At 35.2% G+C, this 22527-nt stretch overlaps 1 protein-coding gene and 1 non-coding gene across 2 annotated transcripts in view; one reads left to right on the forward strand and one right to left on the reverse strand.

The window, feature by feature from the left end:
* Positions 1-22527, forward strand: part of LOC111050942 (neurobeachin-like protein 2) — a 347898-nt gene that overhangs the window by 290992 nt on the left and 34379 nt on the right. The gene's annotated exons all lie outside the window — the stretch shown is intronic.
* On the reverse strand, positions 20894-20966 carry Trnav-aac. Its single transcript has one exon. It is a non-coding gene; the product is annotated as a tRNA-Val (tRNA).

The raw sequence follows: 22527 nt of genomic DNA on the forward strand, positions 1-22527 counted from the left end.
CTGAAGTTCTGGATGTTCTCGTGGATTGAATTAATTATTTCCAATAATTAATTAGGTAGGCTCCTTTTCGTCACTGCTGGGCTAACGTGTAATCCAGATTTTATAAGTTTCTTTCGAATTAAAGCTATTTTTATGGGAATCTTTACAATTACGAACTCTTTGACAGCACTGAGTTCACAAACAATTTACATTCAACAAACATACATTACATTTAAAAAAAAAGGGTTTGGCTTAATAATTCATTAAAAAATTTTTAAAAGGAATAAGAAAAGACCCTAAACTCCATGTGCATCCTCTCGGGTCAGGATCTTAAGCCAGAAGAAAAAGGTTTTCAGAAAAATTTGCTTCTTCCTAGAATAATTCTATAAGCTACTCTCTGATGAAACACACAAAATAAAATGAAGAGAAAATAGTGTAAAGTTTCATCTATTTTGAATTATTTAGGAATGTTTCATATCGTCAAGGATAAATGTTACCAATTATAGAAATAAAAAAATGAAGATTATTATAAAAACGGCGACTACGCCCCGTTTCGGAAAACCAATTTTCTGAATCCAGCTGTTTAAAGTCTAGAACTTAGCCAAATCCCGAGCTCGGAAACCAGTCCTAAAACTATCTTGGCATCTGTGAGACCCTGGGTACGGACTTCTTGAGTTTATCACACAAGTATTAGCAAAGCATTAATACTGTATTGAGTCTTTCTAGTGAAATATGATCAAATTCAACATGGAATGAAATAGTTGAGCTGGTCTTGATGATACAGTACTATAGTGATCCTTTGCACTGGTCATAACGCGAATATCGGTTCTGCTCGGTGCTCGACCAAAACACAGTTGCGTTGCATGGCAAGTTTGAGCTTGAGCCTAAGCCCCGCAGCTAAGTCTGTAACCTACTAAAGAACCGCCGAACACTGTTCAAAACAATAAATCGTCGTGATCAAAATAGCCTCTATTATATATACTGATGTATATGTATACGTACATGGCTCAGAGCTGGCCGGTATGACCTTACATTGACGCAACTAACAATTTAATCCGTAGTGATTGGACTCAATGGATACTGTAGTAACCTCCACTGAAGCAATATTATATTGAGGATAGAGTAAAGAAGTAGAATAAGTTGGTGACTAATATCTGGATAAACTCTTTGTTAAATGAAGTCACTTTTTCGGTGGTTTGTAAGATTTAAGATTATTTACTTTTCCACTAATTTGATGGGCTTCAATTGAGAAACTCTAGAATGTGAATTTGGTAGATGATATAAGAATATCCAGGCCAATCTTCTACGGATTTCACCGAGTTCAATTAAATCAGCTTATTAACACAGACTGCATACTAGAGTTGACATTCTGAATACAATTGTGTGCTAGCTTACTAGAATAATACTAAAACATAAAATATTTCTAAATGTGCCAATAGCTCAAAAAACAATAAATATGATCATAGATGAGGGAAGAACAAAGTAGATTTATCTATTGTGACGTCCTGTTCCAGGGAGGGCATGGACAACACAAAAAATGGATAAATGTGTGAAGGTTCTCACTATTATGGGTACATAAATATATGCCCCTCCGTGTGATATTAGAACTGAAAATTTATTTATTTCTGAATTCGGACGAATTTTGTCCAAGGGATTGAGATTATGTCTGTATGACTCAAGATTACCTGATTCTGATTGTGATAATTATAATTTATAACTTTATAGGTATCTATTATGGAACCCTGAAGAGGATAACCATATAAAATATTCAGATAAAATAATGTGTAAGCTGTAATAATTACTGAGGTTACTAAGATAAATTTTGTGAGAGTCACATACAAGGTGACAAATAAAGAGATTTTTTATTTGGTCAGAGTCAACGGCTGTATACTGATAGACACACCTTGATCTCTTATATGGACCGAAAAATTTGTAGGTTATCCCAGATTTGGGATTGGAATATTTCAATTGTAATGAGCTTAAATAAAGCTCTCACCGCTATCAGAATTAGTAACGAGTAATTTATTAAATAAATATAATTTATGAAAAGAGGTTCGAGTACAGAATCTAATCTTATCAGTGCTGGGCTACATTGACCTAAATCCTGCAAAATGCCGCATACACTGTTTAATTTAGCCTGGAAATTATGAGCTAGGCCACTGACAGCGACCAATGTAAGAGCAAATGTAAGCAAAATTATATTGATTAATTCTGCAGTGATCAACTGATACATTAGCAACCATCTACAACCTTCCACTCAATTAATTTCCTGACTTGTTTCACTGACCATATGAGGTCTACCAAAATACCAATGGTAACGTGTCAAAGACGATATTAAGGTTTTTTAGAAAGGAAACGAACTGGAAGATATACTCAGTTATTTCAATATGTTATATAAACACCAGATTTGTGACATTTCAAGATAAGCAGATAATAATTTATAATTGTCAAGTGAATAGGGGTGATCAGTATAATGTGTTCTGGTTTAACAATACCAGACATGTGCAATTGACAGTTTAATAATTATTTATAAATTGAAAGGAAATAATATAATAAAATGATAATTACAGGGTGTGAGTTCTGCTTTGGAATAGCTTGATCGATAAACAGATTATAAATTAACTTAATTTCATAATGATTATTATAATGTAGATTAACGTTGAATTTTCCCTGATTGCAATCTGGTCATGACCATTAATTTTCTCGAGAATTTATGCCGCTTATGATTCGCAGATGGGGCCCCAATTTATTTACAAGAAGAATAACTCACGCGACTCTGTTTTCCTTTTTCCTTGGTTCGCAAATAATTCTTCTGCCATGTGCTGGATTTTCTGGCCTCCAAGTAGAACGTGTTGCTGGTATATTACTCGGCGATTCATGTAGATTCAATCGGGTATTTTATGTTAATGATTATTTTAACAGACAAAAGGAACTTTACAATTAACATTCAGGAATCAAACAAAAATAATTAAAAAACATTCTACTTGTAAATTTTTTCAACAAAATGCAAGTTTACTAGGAACGTGTAACTACGGCAAGGTCAGTGCTAGAGAAGTAAAACCCCTTCCACGAATTGAGCTCACAATTCTTTGAATCTCTCTGTTTCTAATTTGCATAAGACAATTGCTATTGGTTGTAGCTGAGTGACGTAGTGCACACGTCATATTTTAATGAAAAATAGTTCATTTGTTTACATTCAATTCCCTGACTCAAAAGACAAATAAATACATTAAAACATGAATATATAATTCAATTCCAACAGTGTAGGTGAATTACAATAATAAATAAATTATAATAATAAAGATTTCGACATTTTGTGTGGTATCTCAACAATTCAAATTTTGGTATCCCTTTCTTTGTCCTCTGATTGGTTGTTCATGCAAAGAGGAATAAATCTAGCGAGATCGCTTCTATTTAATATTTATTAGTTGATAATCTAAACAATAAATGTAATCAAATTAAATAATACCGTTCGTCAATGTAGACTTACATACAAAGAGTATTTGTAACTTTTTTGTTGTTACTGTACATCAACATAATATATCCTTTTTATAATTTTTTTTCAAGAATAAATTCATTTATTGTGCTAATAATTTCGATTAATTTATTATTATAGATTCCTTTTCCCTTTCTTATACAATGAAGAAAAATAATAATTCACAAATAATGGCATACTATCACATTATCTATACTTATAAAATTCTTATCTCACTGACTCACTGATCACGATTTCTGGAAAACTACTTGATGGATTGCTACAAAACTTGGAATATAGCTTTCTTATACGTCCTAGGTGCTCACTAAGATATCTTTTTGGGATATTTCAACTCTAAGGGTGGCTTTTGAGGGTTTAAAGTTCGTCTTTTCCCATGAATAATCAATAATTCTCAAACATTGATTCTTTTACCAAAGAAAATAGAAGGTAAATAGAAGAAAATAGAAAGTTTTCCATAGTCTGTTGAAAACGTAAGAGAGTGTGAGCAAATGAAAAAGATTATAATAGCTGTAGTTGAGTTACCAATTTTGGCGACCTTATTTTAAAACATTGCAGTATTCATGGAACATCTGGAATAATAGATTCAGAAAGTGACTGGATGATAACAGAAGAAATTTAAAATCGATCTCTCCAAACATATATGGTAGTTGAACGTAATGTTCATTGTGAGGTGATAGAAATGCGACTAATTTCTTCAGCTTCTGTTGTATTGGTTCCTCTGTTGCTCTATGTTTGTATGCAGTCATGGCCTTGAGAGAGCCAGTTGCACTGTCTGTTAATTCATAGTCTGGACTAAATACCACGAGAACCAATCAGAGAAGCCTTCTATTAAAAAAAAACCCGTTCTGATTAATTCTCATGAAATTTAATCAATTTAATCCTGATTGAACAGGCTTTTGTGCTACTGGGCCTGATGTTTTCATGTTTGAAAATCAGCTAAAAACTAAATCGAGAAAAAACATAATAATATTCCATCAGCTGCTCCTATTTCCTTTCATGATGTCATTGCATGGCACAATTGATATTGATAGATCACAAGTAAATACTAAAGTTGTCAATTTATATAGAAATTAAATTGAGTTACATGTTAGTTTACATCCAAATTTCCATCCCTAAGCTTTTGATTCTAAGCTAAGATCAAAGAAAGAAATCATATAATTGTAGTCGATTATCAAAGTGATTGAATACACTCTATTCAGATTTATGCAAATTTACATTAAAATGATCCCTCTTCAATATTTATTATAGTGAAGTTTAGAACATGAGAAATCAGCCTCAATATGTTATACAAACTATTATGAATGAACTCTTATGTATAAATGGACTTCCATGGAAGAAAGAATCAGTGGATTGGCTGCCTTTACACTTTTGGATAAGTGAAACGAAAAGTAAGCGACAGGCTATGCCAAAAATTCCAGAATAAGAAAGTGATCCATGGACAGGCTACCAGAGTCATCAAATTCCGAATCAACTTAATTTAGAATTTAATGCTCAATTGCATCAAGCAAAAACAAAAATAAGATGATCACTGCTAATTTTCGATACCTGTCAACGGGAAATATCAATTACCAATTATTGTAAGAACGATGTGGAACGGCGGGAGAAACCTCCACCAAATATGTAAGGACGATGCGCCTACACCAATTATGTAAGGAGGAAAACTATTATAACAAAAGAGAACAGAATAACTAGAACTTTAATGAGTTTTCAACATAAATATATACATTTAAACAAAACAAGATTAATTTCATTATAAAAACATGATTTACTCGCATATTGTAAGGTGTAGTGCGAGCTGAAAATAGAGAGTGATTCTTGTTTATGTAGAGTATTACGGTTTTCATGAACGTTTGCCTCAATGTTGGTACATCCAATTCAATAAAAATATCTCGGCTTGGGTACAAACGTGGCCTCCCTAGAGCTGCTCTTATAATATGTTTTTAGAGGACAAACAGTTTTCTCAAGTGCGTATCAAAAGCTCCCACCCACACTCAATGATATATTGGAATAAGGAATGTGCATATGCAAAATAAATTTTTCTTATTATCTCCCTGTTTCTAATTTTATTTATTTTATAGAAAATATAGATGAGGATTTCAATTTTGAGCAGAGGTACTCTAGGTGAATGTTCCATTTGATATGGCGATCTACAAAATACCAAGATATTTTATAGATTGCACTCTTTCTAAAGGTATATTTTCGTGGGCGACCTCATTCATTATTTGGGTGCCATTGTTATTTTTCTTTGATTTTTTTATAGAAAGTTCAAGATCTATTGATGGTTGACCAATTACGGTGGGTGAGAAGTTATATATTTAGTTTTCTTTGCATTTAGGGTTAGTATATGATCTTCAAGCCATTGTTGAACTATTTTCAAACCATTATTTGCAACTTTGAACGTTTCTTCCCATGTGTCTCCGCTAAAAATCAAAGTTGTATCGTCGGCGAAAGATAAAATAGTACAATTTTCAAGGTTTAATTTTAACAGGTCGTTTACATAGATGAGAAACAAAATCGGGGATAGTACTGTCCCTTGAGGAGTACCGAACTGAGAGGTGTAACTGATGTCTGTCTGTCCATTTAAAGTGAGATACTGTTTCCTATTCGACAAGTAACTTGAGAATAGCTTATTCACAGAACCTCTTACACCACCCTGTCCAGTTTATAGAGGAGTATGTTGTGAGGAACTGTATCAAAGGCCTTGGATAAGTCCATAAAAATAGCCAGTGTTTTTTTGTTTCTATTAAAGTTATCAAAAATTATATTGTTGAGATGGATTACCGCATCTTTGGTTGAACTATTTGCTTGGAAACCATATTGATTGTTGTCAATGATTTTATGTTTATCAAGGAAACTCATTAATCTGATTTTCAAATTTTTTTCTAGTATTTTAGAAATATTACTCATTAAACTAATCGGTCTGTAACTATCCGGGTTTCCAAGGTCTCCAGTTTTTGGTAATGGTATAATTTTAGCTTCTTTGAACTTTTTAGGGAAATATCCTTCACTTAAACATTTGTTAAATATATGAACTAAAGGTGAGGTTATAGAGGGTGATATTTTTTTGAGGAAAGGTCCTGTAAAGTTATCAACACCTGGTGTAAATTTATTCTTGAGTTGATCTATTAATAACTCAGTTTTGATATTATTTTCAATGAACAAGCATAATCCATCACATTTCGAGTGTTTACTATTAGCATGAAAAACATTGTAACCATCTAAGTTTTAATTGAAGCAAGCATCGTCTGTGATCCACGTCTCGGTTAATGCAATCACATTGAAGCGAAACTTTATATTACCTATGTAGTGCACCAATTCCTCAAAATTTTTATTAATGCTTTGATGTTGGTGTGTAGAATATTTAATTCCACGCAACACTCTCAGACTGGTGAGGTAAAAAACTGAAAACATCATTTACTTCGATTGTATCGTGAAACCCTATAAGGTCGTCAATATCCCAATCAGACATAAACGTAAGAAAAGTGAATAAACGTATATTTTGTAAAATAAAATTTCAAAGTGGTTAAGAAATTAAAGTAAAATGAAAAAATAGAGAGAAAAAAAAGTATCGTTTTTCCGATGAAAAGAAAAAAAAATAAAAATCAGAGAGAATCAAGACATGGCCAGCCCACCGGTCCAGACAAAATGAATGTATGTACATCGACTTGAAACCTACCAATTTAGTTCATGCACAGATACCTGTGATCAAATCCATCTGAATAAAATAAAAAAATATTACTGAGATGATAAGGACAAACAGAGAAGTGGAAATCAGCATTAATTTAATTGAATCAATTGTTAGAAAATATTTCCAATTTTTCAATCAATTGTTAGAAAAATCTATTATCAATCCAAGTATTATTTTATCAATATTAAAGGCCTTCAATTCTTGAGATTCAGAGAGTAGTAGCAACAGAGGTAATCGTGTCAATAATCCTTCTCATAATGATAAAATATTTTCAAATTATAATGATTTATTATTAGGAGTTATTATTCTCTCTTAACTAGGCTACAGCAAATTGAAAAGCAAGGAATAGTAATTACGTTACTACAAGTAATAGGCCAAGCATATTGGCAAAAAAAAACAATTGAAACCTTTTCCACTTAATTGATACATTATTATCAATTGATAGAATATAATTAATAATTATCGTATAGAATATAATATAATTATCATAATTGGAAGATAGCGGAATGGAAATTATTCCTAAATTTATTTCAACAATCATATGCAATAATAATTAGTCTATTTGAGCTCATCAAAATAACAATAATTTACCTTGAGCAAAGTGATAAGAACGTAGCCAAGAGCCATACTTTGCAACTGAATTCAAATAAAATAATTTATAATTATGATATTCCTCCTTCTCTCTAATTAACTATTTCATTGAACGTTAAAATGTTAACTTAATCTGGACAAACAAATCATGGATTTATGTGTCATAATTGGTATTTTCTTCATACAGAAATTGATCTATATTATTTTTTACTTACACCGACATTGTCCTTATTTCTATTTGTGAGCTTGTTGAGGTCCTCCTCACACCTGATAATATTAACAGGACCGCCGTCCTCGTACCTGACTTTGATTCGGCCCACTCGGTCGATCCACACATTTCGAAACCCATTCTCCCGTTGTATCATCTTGGCTCTGCCGAACAGCTTACGTCTCTCCGCCGTTATAGATTGGTTTATGTAGATTGGACTATTTCCCTGCATGTTGATATGTTGAGTTGAAAAGTCTCTACATTCTTTCCTCTTTTTGAGCAAGGCATCCTTATCTCCTCGACAGACAAAACGAACAATGATGCCGGGCGCGGTGTTGTCTCTTCTTCTGGGGAGGCGATGACATGCATCGATCGATCTGCGGTCCAGCTTCACATCCAATGCTTTACCGATCTCCAGTATTCGACTCTGCACATCCTCGTTCTGCAACTCCGGAACACTGTATACTTCAAGGGTATTTCTCCGACCATATTGCTCCCGATTGTCATCTTTCATCTCCAATTCCCTAATTTTTCCGTTCAGAACTGAATTTTCATTTTGTAGTTCCCTAACAGTTCCTCTTAGTTTAGCAATTTCAGCAGCATTTTCATCCAAGGTCTTCCTACAAGTTGAACGTAATGTTCATTGTGAAGTGATAGAAATGCGACTAATTTCTTCAGCTTCTGTTGTATTGGTTCCTCTGTTGCTCTATGTTTGTATGCAGTCATGGCCTTGAGAGAGCCAGTTGCACTGTCTGTTAATTCATAGTCTGGACTAAATACCACGAGAACCAATCAGAGAAGCCTTCTATTAAAAAAAACCCCGCTCTGATTAATTCTCATGAAATTTAATCAATTTAATCCTGATTGAACAGGCTTTTGTGCTACTGGGCCTGATGTTTTCATGTTTGAAAATCAGCTGAAAACTAAATCGAGAAAAAACATAATAATATTCCATCAGCTGCTCCTATTTCCTTTCATGTTGTCATTGCATGGCACAATTGATATTGATAGATCACAAGTAAATACTCAAGTTGTCAATTTATATAGAAATTAAATTGAGTTACTTGTTAGTTTACATCCAAATTTCCATCCCTAAGCTTTTGATTCTAAGCTAAGATCAAAGAAAGAAATCATATAATTGTAGTCGATTATCAAAGTGATTGAATACACTCTATTCAGATTTATGCAAATTTACATTAAAATGATCCCTCTTCAATATTTATTATAGTGAAGTTTAGAACATGAGAAATCAGCCACAATATGTTATACAAACTATTATGAATGAACTCTTATGTATAAATGGACTTCCATGGAAGAAAGAATCAGTGGATTGGCTGCTTTTACACTTTTGGATAAGTGAAACGAAAAGTAAGCGACAGGCTATGCCAAAAATTCCAGAATAAGAAAGTGATCCATGGACAGGCTACCAGAGTCATCAAATTCCGAATCAACTTAATTTAGAATTTAATGCTCAATTGCATCAAGCAAAAACAAAAATAAGATGATCACTGCTAATTTTCGATACCTGTCAACGGGAAATATCAATTACCAATTATTTTGGTGTAAGCACGATGTGGAACGGCGGGAGAAACCTCCACCAAATATGTAAGGACGATGCGCCTACACCAATTATGTAAGGAGGAAAACTATTATAACAAAAGAGAACAGAATAACTAGAACTTTAATGAGTTTTCAACATAAATATATACATTTAAACAAAACAAGATTAATTTCATTATAAAAACATGATTGATATGAATTTATGGGGAAAACACTCGCTTGCTGCTAATGATGATTCAATCTTTGTGGCTATGAAAATTTAAGAACAAGATTCAGTAGTCACCTACCTTTTTGAAATGGCTTCCCCCTTCGGCATCCACTGGTTTAATCGCGACTTAGTATTTTAAAAGAACAAATATTAACTGAACCAATGAATAGGCTCAGAAACCGTCTCCCTTAACCATACAATTATTTTTGTACTGCCCGATCTGTGACAGAAAACTGTATTATTAAACGAACCGAAATCCAGCCCTTTTCACTGGATCAGCCGGACTTAACTCACAGTCCTATCGAACGAGCTCTCACCAAAAGTTTAATTTTGGGTATTAAATATAAACTCAGTCAATGCCAAACATGAAAGCCATTTCAAGTACTTATTTTTATCTGTCGCACAAGTGGCACGTTTGTTATTAAAAACAAAAGAGAAGCTACGTTAATTTTGACAACAAATGAAACAAACAATCTTTCTGTCGATGACAAAGATTGTTCAAAGACAAAAACACTGTTCATTGAACTTTTTTAATTTTAAAACTCTAAAATCCTGATCAATATGAGATAAATATATGATTAATATATATGTCCCACATGACCAGGTGGCACAATGGATAAAGTCGATGTCGACTCTTAAGCCCCGCCTAATATTCTACAAAATTCGCTGCAATTAGACTACTCTTCTACAGAGCACTTCCAACACATTAATTAATAAATATTCAAATGATTTGACTGAATAATTTCCATGCCAAGTTGTGGGCTAATCTCAAAAACGATTATAACAATTTTGGTAAGATTTAGATTATAGATGTTTCACAATAGTTATTTGTGCAACTAGTGCGCAAAGTGACAGTTTGCTGCACCGAAATAAACGTTTATGCACGAGCCGTAGGCGAGTGGGAATAATGGTTCCTTGAGTGCAGCAAATGAACTTTGTGCACATATTTCACATTAAATTTCTTCTACAGTTATCATTGAATATGAAAAGTGGGTAATTATAAGTAAAATTCCCTGAAATCCATCAAATGTTTTTCTGTGTAATTTTATTATTAATAAAAACCTTATTTTATTCAAAATTGAATAATAATAATCAAATTGATCAAGGCATATAATAATAAATAGGCAACGCCGTTCTCCACTGCCATATTATAACGTGGACCTCACTCTACCACAGTCAGTGTTACCAACTTTATTTTGATTTTCCTGCACTGGTGCTCTATATAACCTACTAACTATTTTGCATTGTCATGCTGCAAATCTGGAGTATGCAAAGTAATACTTTGCGCACTAGAGCGGAAAAGTGATTCTTTGCGTTATGTAATCAGTGCAGGAATGGTCATTTTTCAAGGTAACTGTAGGAAAAAATAATTTTATCTTTTTATTCCCGTAGCGAACCACGGGTGCCCTGCTAGTATATTATATAATACACAGGCCTGGTTGATCTCAACTCTATACTAGTATTTTAAGCCTTCAAGCGTTTTAGGTTAGGTTTACCACAACATTTCCTTAACCTATAAATGCGATTTTGATATAATAATTTTGTTCTGGCCAGAGAATCCGAATTGTAGCGCCAGAATGCCAGACTGTGGTTCTGCCAATAGCAGGCTTGTGTTTGCGCCGGCACAGACCGTCCTGCTGCGTGGCATTGTGGATGAATTTTTGTAAGTCGTGTCTGTCTTGTCTCGTCGGCCCGTTCTTTTGCAAGACCGAATTTGTGTTTGTCTATCATGTAATTTTCGATTGGAAATTTCTTGTAAATTGTTTGAGTGTAGTGTGTGTGAATTAAGAATATAACAGCGTAAATAGTATTGAGTTGAATTAATTTGAATCAGATTTGAATTTTATAAAGAATCCAGTTTGAGCTTTGTTCGAAACACAGTGTATGACCTGCAAGTTGAACACAGAATCAACAAGAAAGCAGCCCGTTAGCAATAACCTGTCTATTCCCTGATTTCATCCCACCCTGAACCTGACCAAAACACCTAATAAAGGCTTCGAAGGGCAAGTAGTCAAGATTGGAATAAATTTGGTGAGTTTTTGCTCTTTTTTATTATTCATTAATGCAGAGTTTAACTGTACAAATAACCTGGCTCAAATTGAAGATTAAATTTTGCCCCTTGTTTGTATTTGATTATTTAAATAGTAAATTACAGTCCTCTGGTAGCTCTAGCCTGAGCTTTGTTCAGAACATTTTATGTTCCTGCCAAGCTGGGATGAATTTAAATTTGTAATTTGTTGATTAATTCACACACATTGGATTTAGGCAGTTTCGTATTTGTCCAATGTTGGCATGTTGAGAATGGTCTGATCCATGCTCAACTTAAGTTTGTTGTAGCCTTGTTCTAAGAGCAAGGTTTCTTGTCAACAATTTGTATTTGTCTGAAATTAGATTTATTTCAGTTAAAATTGTAATTTCCTAAAACTGGGCTCATTGTGCTCTTTTTCAGGAATTTCTTTGTTTGTTGGAATTTGTATTGTCCATTTCTTATACATGTTAGTGAAGGTTAATCACCAGCATGATTTTGTTTGTTCAATTCAACAAGTTATCGTTTGTTTGTAAGTTGTTGGAAGAACATTATCTAACCATATAGTTTTGTCTTCAGCAATAACTTATCTTGTGAATTGATAATCAAAGTTTAACTTTGATAATTTACTAACTCGTGATTCTTCCTCTCATCTAGTTTTGAACTCATTCTTGTTTTATGGTCTGTTGTTTGTATTGACGGGGCTGAATTGTTTTGTGTATGAGTTCAAGATGGAGGAAAAATTACAGAAACAAATCAGGGTGCATCGCGCTAAACTGGAACAATTGTATGCCAGATTGCAAAGAATTTATGACCTGTCTAAAAATGTCTCTGATCCAAAAGTTGCTGAGCAATTTTCAATCTTGTATCCTCAGGTGTCTCAGACCATTTCGGATTATGAAAAGACAGAATTAGTGGTTAATGAGTTGGAACTTGAGTTGAATAAAGATCATGTTGTAGCATTCAACGACTTACACCTTGATCTGTTTCAGTATATTGAAGTAGCGGCTAACACTCTCAAACAGAGAGAGGCGACTGTCGCTATTGCTCAATCTTTGGCAGCTACAGCAGCTAGTTCACAGCCAATCGTGTCCTAGTCGGTACTGCCTAAAATCGACCTTCCGAAATTTGATGGGAACCAGACTCAATGGTCGGTGTTTTATGAACTATTTAAGGCATTGGTACATGACAACAAGAATTTGAACGATCAGCAGAAGGTCCAATATCTTGTAAGTAGACTTACTGGACAAGCAGCAAATATTTGTCGTCATTTGCCACCATTGGCTAACAATTATCAAATAATTTGGCAGGCATTATTGACCCGCTATAACGATCCACAGGCGCAAGTCAATGCCTATTTCAAACAAATTTTTGAATTTCGTCCAATAAAATCAGAATCAAAGGCAGGTTGTATTGCGATTTTGGATGGGTTTTGCAGCTCAATCAATGCATTGATTGCAACTCACTGATTTGTCAGACTCGATATTCCTCTATCATGGCTTGAGATTGCTGGATCCTAGTTCTCATAGAAATTTTGAATCGGCCGTCCGTGACAAGGCTATGCCAACTTATACCGATTATGTCAAATTCATTGAAAAGCAAATTAAGACTCTTCCTTCTGATGAGAAACAGGCTGAATCGTTTAATATGAAGCACAAAAAGGATAATAAATCAAAGGTGTTTGTGGTTCAATCTAATGATTCATCTAACGATGCATCTAGTAAAAATCCCAATTGTCTGAAGTGCTCAAAACCGGGTCATCAGTTAGTAGATTGTGCAAGTTTCTTGAAAATGATTCCTTGGAATCGTTATTGTTTGATTAGAGGAAAGTTTTGTTGTTTTTGTTGTCTTGATGTGGATCATTTGAGTAGAAATTGTCGTAGTAAAACTCAGTGTGCTCAATGTCGAGAATCTCATCATTCTTTATTGCACTTTTCCAGATCAAGTTCCAATGAAGGTTTTGCGTCCTCGTCGAACTCCAAGGCAGGTGGCACATCACCTATTAGTTGTTGTTCTACATCCAACAATGTAGAAAATTCGACCGTTGTGTTTTCGACCGTCACTGCACATGTTCGAGATTGTAATGATTAGCTTTGTGATGTTCATTTCTTGGTTGACACCGGGAATCAGTGTCATTTTGTTACAGCCAAATTGTGTCGGCGTTTGAGACTACCATTCCAGCCCATGAAAACCGTTGTTCGTGGACTCGGTGGTGGTACTAGTGAAGTTCGAGGTCGTACTTGAGTGTTGATTCAGTCGAAGTTGGATCCTACCATCAAGTTTTCATTGGATGCCACAGTGGTAGATAAAATCATCAACAAGTTGCCTTCTTGTGAAATCGACAGATCCAAACTTCATCATCTTGAAAATCTCACACTGGCTGACGACAAATTCTACCTTCCTAGTAGAATAGATGGCATCATTGGTGCAGAGTTAGTTCCTCACTTGCTTCGTGGGAGTCCTAGTACAGGTGAATCGCACGAATTGATGACTGTTAATAGTGTCTTTGGTCACATTCTGATGGGGAGAGCACTGATTCTCACTTCAACAACGAATGTGTCGAATTGTTTTACAGCCATCTGTAGTCCATTCGTTAGTAGTCCATCGTTGGATAGTTTTGTGGAACGTTTTTGGGAGTTGGAATCGTGCCCTGCACCAAGCTGTCAACTGAAACCGGAAGAGTTGGAGTGTGAGGTAAATTTTCGGAAGTCTGTACATCGTGTGAACTCTGGTCGTTTTGTTGTTGCCTTGTCATTTGCGGAGCCGCCCAGCAGGTTGGGAGATTCGTATGCTGTCGCCGAACGCAGACTGCTGACTTTGGAGAGACGACTAGAGCTTGACAGCAATACTCGTATTTCATATCATGAAATATTGATCGATTACCTACGTCAGGGTCTCATGTCGTTTGTAGCAGATCAGACAGACTGAGGTGGTTACTACATACTGCATCACACTATTGTGAAAGCAAGCAGCACTACCACGCCCATCCGAATTGTATTTGATGCTGGTTCCAGAACATCATCTGGTTTGTCATTGAACCAGGTTCTTCATGCTGGTCCCAAATTGCAGACTGACATTTTTGTTTTGTTAGTTAATTTTTGTTTGTTCCCAATCGCCCTAATACCGACATTAAACATATGTATTGACAGATATTAGTGGAGGATTCCTGCCGTCGTTATCAGTGTGTATTGTGGAGATTTTCGCCGGAGGATCCAATCGAAATTTATCAGCTCAATTGTGTTGTTTTTGGTGTTTCAAGCTCTCCATATTTGGCGCTTCGCACCATCCACCAGCTTGTAGAGGAGGATGGAAATCGATTTCCAGCAGCCAAGGCGAGAATACCAAGAGACATGTTCATGGATGACTTAGTCACATTTGTCGCCACAGAGTCAGAGGCCGCGGAGCTGTATCGTCAGTCCAAGCAGCTGTTTGAGGGAGGAGGTTTCTCGCTCACAAAGTGGACTTCAAATTCACCATCAATGTTGGAGAAATTCTTGGAGGAAGAGAAATCGTTTTTGTACAAGGATTTCGAAGCAGACAACTCCTTGGCTATCTTTGGATTGAATTGGCAACCTAGTACTGATCTGTTTCAGTTTTCAGTCAAGAGTGATGAGGTCGTCGCTACTAAGCGTTCTATTCTATCAGTGATGGCTCGTATCTATGATCCACTTGGTCTCTTGTCACCGTTTACATTATTTCTAAAGTGTCTTGTCCAGAAACTGTGGAAATTAGGAGTGGATTGGGACGAGAAGCCACCTGAGTCTATATGCACTCTTTGGGAGTATTGTAAAAAGAGTTGCCTCTATTGTTGAAATTTGCTGTTCCACGTCACGTTGGTTTGTTTCAGGATTCTCACATCAGTTTGATTGGTTTTTGTGATGCATCATTGTCTGGTTATGGTGCAGTTATCTATGTGAAGTCGCAGAAGAAGAGCGAGGAGCCAAGAGTTGTATTATTGTGTTCAAAGTCTAAGGTAGCACCATCTAAAGTTATTTCAATACCTCGTTTGGAGTTGTGTGCGGCACTCTTGTTGGCAGAAACCATGAATTCAGTAGTCACTATTATTAGTAAACGTTGTCATGTGTCTCTTATTGTCGCACTCTCTGATTCTACAGTCACCTTGTGATGGAATTATGCTCCATCCGCGAAATGGCAAACTTTTGTTGGTAATCGCATCACAAAAATACAGGATTCTTGTATACAGGGGTGGATGCATGTTGCCGGAATTGAAAATCCCGCTGACTGTTTGTCTAGAGGTTTATCACCAGTTGAGCTTGTGAACTTTCCGTTATGGCTCTCAGGTCCATCATGGATAGCAGAGGACGAATGCGATTGGCCCGTTTGAACTCAAATGGAAGAGATAGTGGATCCACCAGAGGCAAAAAAACCGTCAGTGTTGACAGTCACAAAATCTCCTGATTGTAACAGCAATGCAATATATTCATTGATTGGTCGTTGTTCAGATTATGGTCGTCTTTTGAGAATTGTAATTCTTGTTCTCAAATTCTTACGAATCTTACCCCAATCAGAAGAATCAGATTTCGATGTCGCTGAGAGGTATCTATGTAAAGTGGTACAGAAGATACATTTTTCATCTGAATTTGTGCAATTAGAGAAGGGAGAAGATTGTTCTATGCGCCTATGTGGCCTGTCTCCATTCATTGATAGAGGTGTGATTTGCATCGGCGGTCGTTTGTCTCAAGCTTGACTTGAATTTGAGACTTGTCATCAGATGATCTTACCAAAATCCGACGCTTTCATATCGATGTTAATTGATTATCATCACAAGAAGAATTGTCATGCTGGACCTTCGTTATTGTTGTCCTTGATCAGACAGAAATTCTGGATACTGTCTGCTCGCTCTATTATTCGTATTTGTGTCTTTAAGTGCAATCGTTGTTTCTGTGTTCGACCTAGTAATAATGCAATTATTCCGAAAATGGGTGACCTGCCTGCTTGTCGAGTGTCAAAATGGAAACTATTTGAAAATTGTGGTGTGGATTACACTGGTCCTCTGCGTATTACTATGACGAGACATTGTAATCCTTGTGTTTTGAAAGCCTACATTTGTTTGTTTGTGTGTATGGCAACAAAGGTGGTACATATTGAGTTGGTATTGGATCTATCAACGCCCATGTATTTAGCTGCGTTTCGTCATTTTTTGTCACGTGGACCCTGTCGTGTGATGTATTCTGATTGTGGTACTAATTTTGTAGGTGCCAAGGAACAGTTGCGAAAAATATCTCAACTTTTGAATCGTCCGAGTTTCAAACCACATTGACTAGTCAACTCGCCGAACACAAAATTGATTGGAAATTCATTCCCCCTTGTTCGCCGCATTTTGGAGGTCTGTGGGAGGCAAATGTCAAATCTGTAAAGTTGCATCTGTTCCGAGTAATTGGCAATCAACTTCTCACCTATGAGGAACTGAACACTGTATTGGTGCAGATTGAAGGTGTCCTGAATTCCCGCCCGCTGTGTGTACTGAGTGAGGATCTGCGTGAACTCTAACACCGTTGAAATCGTTTCCCATGCGGGACGTGGACAGTGTCCCTGTGAATCGTCTCACCAGGTATGAATTGATCAGTCAACTTATTCAATCGTTCTGGAACCGATGGAGAAGAGAGTACCTGCACGAACTTCAAAGTCGTAAAAAATGGTTGAAATCACCCACTTCTATCGGTGTGGGAACGGTTGTGGTAGTTGACCAACTAAACTCACCTCCATTGCAGTGGCCACTGGGTGTCATTGAACAAGTGTTTCCGGGAAGTGATGGCGAGGTTCGAGTGGCGAGTGTTCACCTAAAAACTGGTATTTATAAAAGACCAGTAACAAAGTTATATCCACTCCCAACTCAATAGTTGTTGTGATTGTTGCATTTTTTCTTTTGTGTTGTTTTTTGGTTTTGGTGTTTTGATTTTTTTGGCGCATCTGGATTTTTTCCTTTCCTTGGTTTTTTCAGTTTTGTAACTTGGCTGAAAAATAGTTTTTCAGGGGCGGGGGTATGTTCTGGCCAGAGAATTCGAATTGTAGCGCCAGAATGCCAGACTGTGGTTCTGCCAATAGCGCTTGTGTTCTGCCAATGGCTTGTGTTTGCGCCGGCACAGACCATCCTGCTGCGTGGCATTGTGGATGAATTTTTGTAAGTTGTGTCTGTCTTGACTCGTCGGCCCGTTCTTTTGCAAGACCGAATTTGTGTTTGTCTATCATGTAATTTTCGATCGGAAATTTCTTGTAAATTGTTTGAGTGTAGTGTGTGTGAATTAAGAATATAACAGCGTAAATAGTATTGAGTTGAATTAATTTGAATCGGATTTGAATTTTATAAAGAATCCAGTTTGAGCTTTGTTCGAAACACAGTGTACGACCTGCAAGTTGAACACAGAATCAACGAGAAGGCAGCCCGTAAGCAATAACCTGTCTATTCCCCGATTTCGTCCCACCCTGAACCTGACAAAAACACTGTTCATTGAACTTTTTTAATTTTAAAACTCTAAAATCCTGATCAATATGAGATAAATATATGATTCATATATATGTCCCACATGACCAGGTGACATAATGGATAAAGTCGATGTCGACTCTTAAGCCCCGCCCAATATTCTACAAAATTGGCTGCAATTGGACTACTCTTCTACAGAGCACTTCCAACACTATAACACAGAGGAAAGAAACACTACTTATGCTTATTCCGTGACTATAATTAATAAATATTCAAATGATTTGACTGATAATTTTCATGCCAAGTTGTGAGCTAATCTCAAAAACGATTATAACAATTTTGGTAAGATTTAGATTATAGATGTTTCACAATAGTTATTTGTGCAACTTGTGCGTAAATTGACAGTTTGCTGCACAGAAAGAAACGTTCATGAACGAGCCGTAGGCGAGTGAGGAATAATGGTATCTTGAGTGCAGCAAACGAACTTTGTGCACGTATGTCACATTAAATTTCTCCTACAGTTACCATTGAATATGAAAAGTGGGTAATTATAAGTAAAATTCCCTGAAATCCATCAAATGTTTTTCTGGGTAGTTTTATTATTAATAAAAACCTTATTCTATTTAAAATTGAATAATAATAATCAAATTAATCAAGGCATATAATAATAAATAGGCAACGCCGTTCTCCACTGCCATATTATAACGTGGACCTCACTCTACCACAGTCAGTGTTACCAACTTTATTTTGATTTTCCTGCACTGGTGCTCCATATAACCTACTAACTATTTTGCATTGTCATGCTGCAAATGTGGAGTACGCAAAGTAATACTTTGCGCACTAGAGCGGAAAAGTGATTCTTTGCGTTATGTAATCAGTGCAGGAATGGTCACTTTTCAAGGTAACTGTAGGAAAAAATAATTTTATCTTTTAATTCCCGTAGCGAACCACGGGTGCCCTGCTAGTATATTATATAATACACAGGCCTGGTTGATCTCAACTATATACTAGTATTTTAAGCCTTCAAGCGTTTTAGGTTAGGTTTACCACAACTTTTCTTTTAACCTATGCGATTTTAATATAATAATTTTATAATTAATAGAATAAATAATTGCACTCTCAATTTATTGACTGGAAGAGACTGATTCAATCTAATATTGTTATCAGTAACGGTAATGTTGATAATTATTTCATTAAGAGATAGTTTGCTGCTTCTGCCTTGATTTTTCATAATAGAATTTGAAGAAACTAGTTTTTTTTGAGTAGCCACTATAAAGGATCGTCACACTATGTACGAGCAAAATAAATTATTAATAGTATGGTGAAAAAAGCAAAACAACTGGCGCTTGTCCAAAAAATAAAAAAGAATCCTAACTTTAGCTAGCTTTGGAATCTTCAATTGTGATCTCAGAATTGCACTAATTTATCATCATTATTATCATTTTTGTTTTGCTGAGGTTGACGCCCAATTGAGTTCCAGACTTGTGCCATAAACCATTTATGATGAGGATGGAGGGATAATAATTATATATATCAATAATATTCTACTAATCATTTATTGAACTGAACGATAAAAATTTAGATATTTTGCTTTTAGATTTTGTAAATTTCCACTCATTTGTGGGATGAATCATTACTGATGAATCATTGGCTTGAGCAATGCAATAAATTATATGCCTATTGCCTAAGCTTTGGGGGTAGTCTCTATCAATACAGTAATGGCTTCTATCGTCCTTACAAACAACACACTTCACCTAACCTTGATGCATGCCTACAGGACACCATTGCTCCAGTTCTTCAGTTGTCATAAACTCCATTTCGGCTTGTTAACTAGAATCTGGCTTATTGTCCACTACTAGGCCTACTCTGCCTACTGTCAGATCGTGATGTAACTCTCACCAGTATTAATAAGCCCAGCCTAGTTGTAAATTGTATTCGTAATTTGCATTGTTTCTGATTTAGATAATAAACTATGGTTTCCGATCGAAATTAATTGCTATCGCACAGTTTCAAGGCCAATTCTGCAAAGCCGTTTACAGTCAATTTTGTTGTAGGTGAATATGGGTCACAATGAAAATGGGTGGCAGCATTCACATCTGAATACTGTTTTATTATTCCGAATTCCAGATGTCAATTTTTATTGATTATTAGAATTTATTTACAACATTTCATTCAACGTTTCAGTCCAATATTGTGAATTACGCTGATGTAGTCAAAGGTTGTTATTTCCTTTATAATAAATTTCCTTGAAATTATTAAGTGAGTAGAAAAGATTAGAATTGTGAAAGTGAGCAGAATTGTTACCATGTTTAGTTTCTCCAACGCTTTCTGAAGTGGATGGTTCTAATTAATGTTATCCACGAGTATATCTGATAATATACATTAATTGTCTATTCTTGTTGATAATGTTCAATAATTAATTTGTAAATATAGTGTATTTTTGTATAAATTAATTACGGTAATCAATCTAAAATTGCCATCATACTTTATTCCAAATTAAATATGTTATTGATATCTGCATCATATTAACACTGGTCTCATATTCTCGCATCAGAAGGTTCATGAAACATAATGCATGAATATTATTATCACTTTCACTTTAATAATAGTATTGTTTCTTTGCTGCTTAATAGAAATTTGAAACCCTAGAACTGTAGAAAAAATAATTCCCACGAAATAGCAATACAAAAAAATTTGTTTCCGCCCAGGATCGAACTGGGGACCTTCTGCGTGTTAGGCAGACGTGATAACCGCTACACCACGGAAACTTGAGAGATCGAAAATTGTCGCTGATCTCAAGCGTGTGTGGTCAACTGGTTGGTTACTGAACAGTAGCAAAGAAAACTATAGTGAGGTCAACGTTATAGAGGCAGTAGCGAAAGATAAGAGAACAGCGTTGCCGATTCTCTGTCTTGCCACTGTCTTCTATAGAGGAATAAGAATACTTTTATTTCGTTAAAGAAAAATACAATCCAATAGGAATACAACAAGAAGTCAATAAACTAGCTGAAACCAGCGAGCAGCGAGCATAGCAGCAGAAGCAGCAGCAGCAGCTGATACCGGTAGGCCTATATTATTTATCTGATGTGCTATTAACAACTGTTCATTCTTGTTTAAAATAACCAACTATAGTTTAAAAAAACTATAGTTCTATTAATGAATTAATCAGTGATCACTCCTAGTTGATGCAGTAATTGAGTTATAATAGGAAATTAGGATACAAAATACAATACAATACAAAATACATATACACAGTGTTCACGATATCCCTACCAATACTCTAGGCTCCAGAGCATTGTTCCTGGGTAAGAAACATATCTAAATATCATATTTTAATTGTCAGGAAGTCTTGAGTTACTCACACAGCGGCCATTTTACTTTTTTCACTATTTTTTCTAAATATTGGTTGAACATACGAAATTGAAACTTTGCAGAATCATTTATAACAACTAGACAAAGCTACAAAAAATTATTATAATTTTTCATATTCATGAAACAAAATGACGGCCATATAAAATGTTGTTTCTTAAATAACTCAGAATCCGTTGGTTTTACAAAAAATTACAGGAATAATTTCTTTTAGAAAATTTAATTACCTATCGATTGGTAGCTGATTTTTTTAAGATTGGACAATATTAAAAATGAGTTATGGCAGCTTTAGTGATAGGACACGCCTGGGGTTTAGTTGCAGTGCATACGGCTAGTCTGCCACAACAATGCTACAGTCTCCGTATGCTTTGCATTTCATTTAAATAAGCTATTTTACATTATTTCAAACAATAATTAATGTTACATAACCCTCTTGTTCTTGGCATGATTCTAGAATAATCGAAATAAATTTCACTTGAGTAGAGAAAATTAGATAAAGATTAGTTTTAACAATATGCCTTTTATTTACATTAAACTTTTTTACAGAAACTTCAATACATTCTGAAAGAAAAATACAAAAGAAAATGAATACAATCAACAGAGGTTGGAAAACATAGCCAAACTACAAATAATTTGCTCTAAAACCCGTCTACCTGCTCGGATACATGCCCTTGAACGGTTTTCCATTGACTGGAAAATGTTTGCTGGCAAAACACCCAAACCTTTTATATCAGCTGTGGTAAAAATCAAAGTACTACAAACTAATCGGATGATTTCATTCTTGCCTGAAAATCTTATTATTTATTCATTGTAGTCTGTTCCTCTAACCTTTCACACTCACTTTTATTAGCTGTTTAAATTTACTGTTTTTTTTTTTAAGAAAAAACGTGTTATTAATTGATTATTCAAGAAAAGTTTTTGTTATTATCTGCTTGGTAAGTGGATATTTTTTTATACTGT

Source organism: Nilaparvata lugens, chromosome 7 (genome assembly GCF_014356525.2).
Source record: "Nilaparvata lugens isolate BPH chromosome 7, ASM1435652v1, whole genome shotgun sequence".
In the NCBI taxonomy this organism is placed as follows: domain Eukaryota; kingdom Metazoa; phylum Arthropoda; class Insecta; order Hemiptera; family Delphacidae; genus Nilaparvata; species Nilaparvata lugens.